We start from the raw sequence: 6,271 nt of genomic DNA, 5'->3' as shown, positions 1-6,271 counted from the left end.
GGAAAATGCAGAAATGCATATTTATGATTTGGACCAAGAACAATGTGAAAGAACAATCAAGACAGGTTCTAATTGATTATGCAAGCATGTTCAATGCTACATATGCCACCAAAACACTCAAGAATATGAAAAAGATGGTTTAAACCAAGTTCTTTAAACTTTAAATGATAATGCAAGAGAGAAGGGTTAGAGAAAATATTGAAGCACAAGATTTTTATACTGGTTCACTCAAACCTAAGCTACATCCAGTTTTTCAAGGCAACCCGAGCCTGACTTTGCACTATTTCAAAAGATTTACAAAGTTTACACTCTTACACTTTCAATATAAGCAAAAACACACAAAAAAGACTCTTGAATCACACAAGAATCACATAAACACAAGAATCACAAAAACACAAGAATCACAAAAGCACAATAAGACACCTCTTGTAGACCTAGAAAGCCACCAGGCACACACACAAAGCTTGAGAAAGAGCAAACCTTAGTGGTAGCACAACCTGCCTACCACAAACACATTCTCCAAGCTTCAAACATAAGCACAAACCTCCAAGAATTGATCCAAGATCAATCTTCAACAGCTGCAATCTGAATGATCATGAAAGAGAGAGAACTCTAAGGTTTCCAGAATAGTTTCGCACTTAAAAATGGTCTTGTTACCTCTCTTTCGAAAATTACAGCACTTATAGTCAAATTGTTACGAAATTCAATAGGTTGATTTCCAAATCATTCGGTTGATTTCACTTGACTTAAGTGAAATCAGTCGATTAAAAAATAAAGCAACTGAGTGAATAAGTCATAGTTTATGACTATTACAGCCAACCTTTTAACCAGTTGAAAAATCATTCAACAAATTAAAAGACACATTTTAACCTCTTGAAAAATATTTCAACAGATTAAAAAAACACAATAAAGATCAAATACATCAAACTAATGCTACAAGGTCTACAATGTGAATTACAAACATCAAGCATTCTTTCCTAGTGATTGATCCATGTGGAGTGCACGCGTTCAAGGCTTGTCAAACATGAATACCATCAAATCTCCATAACTTCATCAATGAAGGCATGATTCCAAAGCAATGGCTCCAAGTAGTTCAACAAAGCTTCATCGAATCTTCATGACCCAGGCTTCACATGTCAACAGATTACACCTATTAGACGAATATGTCCATTAGAGAACCTAATTGGAAGAATGACTAGACGAGTCAATATATATATATATATATATATATATAGCTCACTATTATAGAGAAATGAAAAAATAAATATTATGGCAAATTAACAGAACATAACAAAGTTTGTCTTTGGCAATTTTAATCATTATAACAAGGGTTGAAGAGCTAGCTATTAAATTTCTCTTTAGAAATTTTAATCATTTATGTTAAAATATTCTCTATGCAATTGTGTGGAGTAACTTTTAAAATATAGACCACTATAAGAGTAACCCTTTTAATTGTGTGCAAATGTTTATAACTTTTTACAAAAATAAGCAAAGACAAGGATGACATTGGAAATGCTTTGTGTAAGTATTGTGGCCATAACTACAAAATTGGCAAAAACCCTATAACTAAAAACATTTATGGAACTTCATATTTAAGTCGACATGTCTATGCACGTAGAAGTATTGCAAACTTGGATGTGGATCTAAATCTTAATCAAGAAGGAATGTTGGGACACAAAAAATCAATAAAAAGGTTTATTGTAAGTTATTTGTGAGAGTCATAATTAAACATAATCTTCCTTATAATTTTGTTGAATACGAAGTAATCAAAGAGTGGATCAAATACATTAATCCTAATGTATTCACATGAAATATTGGAACATTACTGTTTTATATGTGGAAAGTTAATACCCTAAAGAGATGGATAAATTAAGAAAATCGTATATAGGATTCCTTATATAATTTGTTTAACTTCTGATGTTTTGGCTGCAATTACTTACGAGGGTTATCTTTACCTAATTGAACACTTTGTTGAAAACTAGAAATTCATAATTAAGATTCTTAACTCTTTTTCAAATGAACCACCATATGTTGGTGTTAAACTAAAAAGTGTTGTATTTGATTGCCTAAAGCAATAAGGTATTGATGAGATAATTTTCTCCATTACGTTGGTTAATATTTCAAGTAATAATACCTTGCAAGATATTTTAAAAAACCATGTTTGTGTTCAAAGAAATTTATTATGCAATGGTGAGTTTTTCATTACGATGTTGTGCTCATACTCTTAATTTCATAATTCAGGATGGTTTAAAGGTGGTTGACAAAGCATTTCATAATAACAGAAAGAGTGTTATGAATCTCAAATCATCAGATGGAAGAACTCTCAAATTCAAAGAATGTGTTAGTGATGTTAGCATACATATGAGCATTGGTTTGAGATTAGATTTGACAGCAAGATAGAATTCCACCTATTTGATGCTTGAAAGTACAATACAATATAAAAAAGCTTTTGAAATTCTCAAAGTGATTTACAAAAGTTATAAAAATTGTCCATCTTCTAATGAATGGAATAAGGAAGAGAACATCTGTCAATCCGTGGAACCATTTTACGAAATCACAAACATGATGTTTAGTTCATCTTATCCCACTTCAAACATGCATTTTATGGAAATTTGGAAAATTCAATTAATCATTGAAGATAATGTGTTGAATGAAGATGTCACTTTAAAGCAAATTGCAAATATGAAATAGAAGTTTCAAAAGTATCGGAAGGAGTACAATATTGTTAGCTTTTGGATTTATTCTTGACCCATGACAAAAGATTGATTTTATAATGTATTGTTGAAAAGAAATTGGATTTTGACTTAGGAAGAGAACTAAGAAAGTGTTACAAAATTCAAGATGTTATTTAGAGAATATGCAAGGAACTTGTCTATTAGTAGTTCTTTTTCTCAATCTCGTAAGGAATCCATCTTCATGTCTCAATCCAATATCAAAAAGAGTAAGCCCAAAAGATCAAGGATTATTTCTTTAAGCATTTTACACTTAGTATTCATTGTTTTCATTTTTTTTCTTGTTTTGTTCTCATAATTAATATGTAATGCATTATAGGATTTCAAAATGAAACAGAATAAATTAATATTTACAATTAGCAAGAGTGAGGTAGATGTTTACTTAGATGAACCAACAATAGATGATGATGATGATGATGATGATGACTATGAAGATTCTGATGTACTCAAGTATTGGAATGAGCTTAGTATTCCTATTATTACTATGGCATCAAAGTTAGCTTTTATTAAAAGTAGGCAGGTACTTTCCAAATATGGAAGCTTTATTCTCCATTATCACGTGCAAATGTTGTTTTGTACTCAAAGTTGGTTATACTTTTTTTAAAAGAAACTAGTGGTAAGTTTATATATTAGTATTTTTAAAATTACTTTACAATAAATGATTAACTATAGATTAGTAGTTTGATTGTCTTGCAATTGGTTATGAGAAAGATGAAGTTGTGCATGATATTTTTAGCCTTGAGGGAATTGTTGATGAGTCTAAACTTCCTGAACATGTTGAAGATTGACAATTTTTTCTATTAACTAAGCATTTAAATTGACTTGAAATATGGCTATCATCAAATTTTAGTAGTTGGTAATTCCTTTTTTTGTGTAACCAATGCTCTTGCCATTTTCATGGACTATGTGAACCGTATTTTTCATGAAATTTTGGATAAATTTGTGGTTGTTTTCATTGATGACATTTTAATTTATTCCAAAAATCATTGAAAACATGAGAGACATTTGAAGATTGTGTTACAAATCCTCAAAGAAAGGAAATGGTCAAAGTGATATCAGGACATGTGATATCACAAAGTGGCATCATAGTTGGTCCCTCAAATGTCCAAGCCATATTGCTTTAAGAACAACCAAAGAATATCACAAAAATACATAGCTTCATACTTAGGATTAACAAGCTACTATAGAAAATTCATCGAAGAATTTTGTAAATTAAAATTATCTTTGACTAAGTTAACACATAAACCTTTTGAATATAATGAAACAAGCAAGTCTGATTTCCAAGAGTTGAAGAAAAAAAATAACATTTGCACCTATTTTGATCCTTCATAACCCTACAAAATAAGGTATATTATGATGTTTGTGGACAAGGATTAGGATGCATATTGAAGCAAGAAGGAAAAGTGGGAGCTTATGCTTCACAACAACTCAAGCATCAGGAGCTTATTATCCTACACATGTTTTGGAATTAGTTATAGTGGTGTTTGCATTGAAAATATGGAAACATTACTTGTACGGGACAAGGTTTGAAGTTTTCAATGACCATAAAAGTTTGAACATAAAGAAATAAATATGAGACAACATAAATGGATAAAATTTCTTAAGGATCGCAACTTTGAGTTGTAGTATCACCCTGGGAAAGCAAACGTTGTTGCAGATGCTTTGAATCGAAAATCTATACATGCATCTATGACAATAGTGAAGGAAATAGATTTAAAAGAATTATTCAAAGACTTGAACTTAGTTATAGAATTGAGATCCAATAATTTATGCTTAGGAATGTTAAAAATCTCAAGTGAATTCTTAGAAGAAATAAAGGAAGTTCAAGAAAAAGATCAATTTTAATAACACCAATGAAGGTAACATTTTGATACTTTAGCATAATAACGTTGCAATTAGTCTATCAAAGATCCCAATATTTCATTCTAGGACAAAATATGTTGATATTAAATATCAATTTATGAAAGACAATGTTCAAAACGAAGTTGTAGATAACAATTTGTACTAACAAAAGATTAGTTAGTTGATATTTTACAAAAACCCATAAATTTGTTGAAGAATGGTTGATTTATCTCTCTACCATAGTATCATGCATAGAATGTTTATAGGTTTTCATACTCTTTATATAATATAGATGCATCACATCCATATGATGAACATTGTAACATCCCTACTAGATATTACTTATTTAAAATCAAGAAAACAAGAAAAGAAATCAAACGTCAAATCTTTTATTATTTCCAAACGCGGAAAATTTAAAATATCATTGAACACGTCAAAACTATTCAATAATAGTAAATAAGTTCTCTACAATTTTTCCCAAAATCCAAATAAAATAGCAAAAACATAATAAATTCCTAGCTTCAACCTCAAGCTAGCCCCTCTCTCCGTCTCAGGCATTAGTAGCATCACCTGTATCATCAATTGCTCTCGTGTAAAGAATTACACGATCATCGTCAAACACAAACAAAAAGGGTGAGCTCAATAATATAGGAAAACACATCAAGTAAATAATATAAATACACCCAGTTATATTATCATAGTTAGACCTTGACCATGTTCTTAATACCCCAAGGCTTTTCAACCTTCAATTCACATAACAAGGTTAGCCATAGACTAAAGATTCATGATGCTCACACGAACCTGCCCGTTTGTGGTCCTGCCTTAACGAACCTCCCCGCTCGTAGTCCTAAATGGACATGCCCGCCCATAGTCCAACACATGTGATCCACCAACCACGTACCTCCCCGCATGTAGCATCTCTCAAATGTGAGCACGGAACATACAAACCTACCTCGCGCGTATCCTCACATGAGAGTAACTGAGTATAAACCTCCCCGCTCATACCACCACATGTTAACCACCATCCATGAACCTACCCACTCATGGCACAGCATCTCCTGATCCACGTTCGCATCAATGCGTACAAACAACACACACAAACTACACTATATTCGCTTGGGCTAGAAACCTTAGCTTGAGTGACCAAGCCTGTCTCGCTTAAGCTAAGCTTTCTCGCCTGAGCGAGCGTGCTGTAGTGGCTCACTGCGAAGTCTTGCTTAGGCGAGCTCTTCTCACCTGGGCGAGATTGCCCTTCGCCTAGAACCAAAAACTCTCACCTAGGCGGCGAGTTAAGCAAAACCACCAAACAATCCACGATTACTCACTTAGGCGAGGACCTCTCGCTTGAGCGAGATGTTCTGTCGCCCAAAATTAGGACTCTCCACTTGAGCGAGGTGCCCAAGTAGAACCACACAACACTTACGAGGTCTCGCTCAGGCGAGCTCGCCTGAGCGAGATGCTTGAGTACCACCAGTATCGTCTTTCTATTATTTTTGCCTAGGCGAGCCTTGCTCGCTTGAGCGAGAATAGCAGACTTTCTCCTTGTTTAGGCATGTAGACACCAAGTTTTCATACCAAAAACACATTCCATCATTACACGCAATTCCCCACAGAACACGAGCAATTCGAACATGTTTTAGACCCTAAATTAACCATCAAAATTTGAGATTGAACCAAAGTTCTCATCCAGTGCAGTA

This window comes from Vigna unguiculata, chromosome 6 (assembly GCF_037176805.1).
Source record: "Vigna unguiculata cultivar grain cowpea cultivar isolate G323 ecotype 2 chromosome 6, ASM3717680v1, whole genome shotgun sequence".
Taxonomy (NCBI): domain Eukaryota; kingdom Viridiplantae; phylum Streptophyta; class Magnoliopsida; order Fabales; family Fabaceae; genus Vigna; species Vigna unguiculata.
This window is presented reverse-complemented; position numbering follows the sequence as displayed.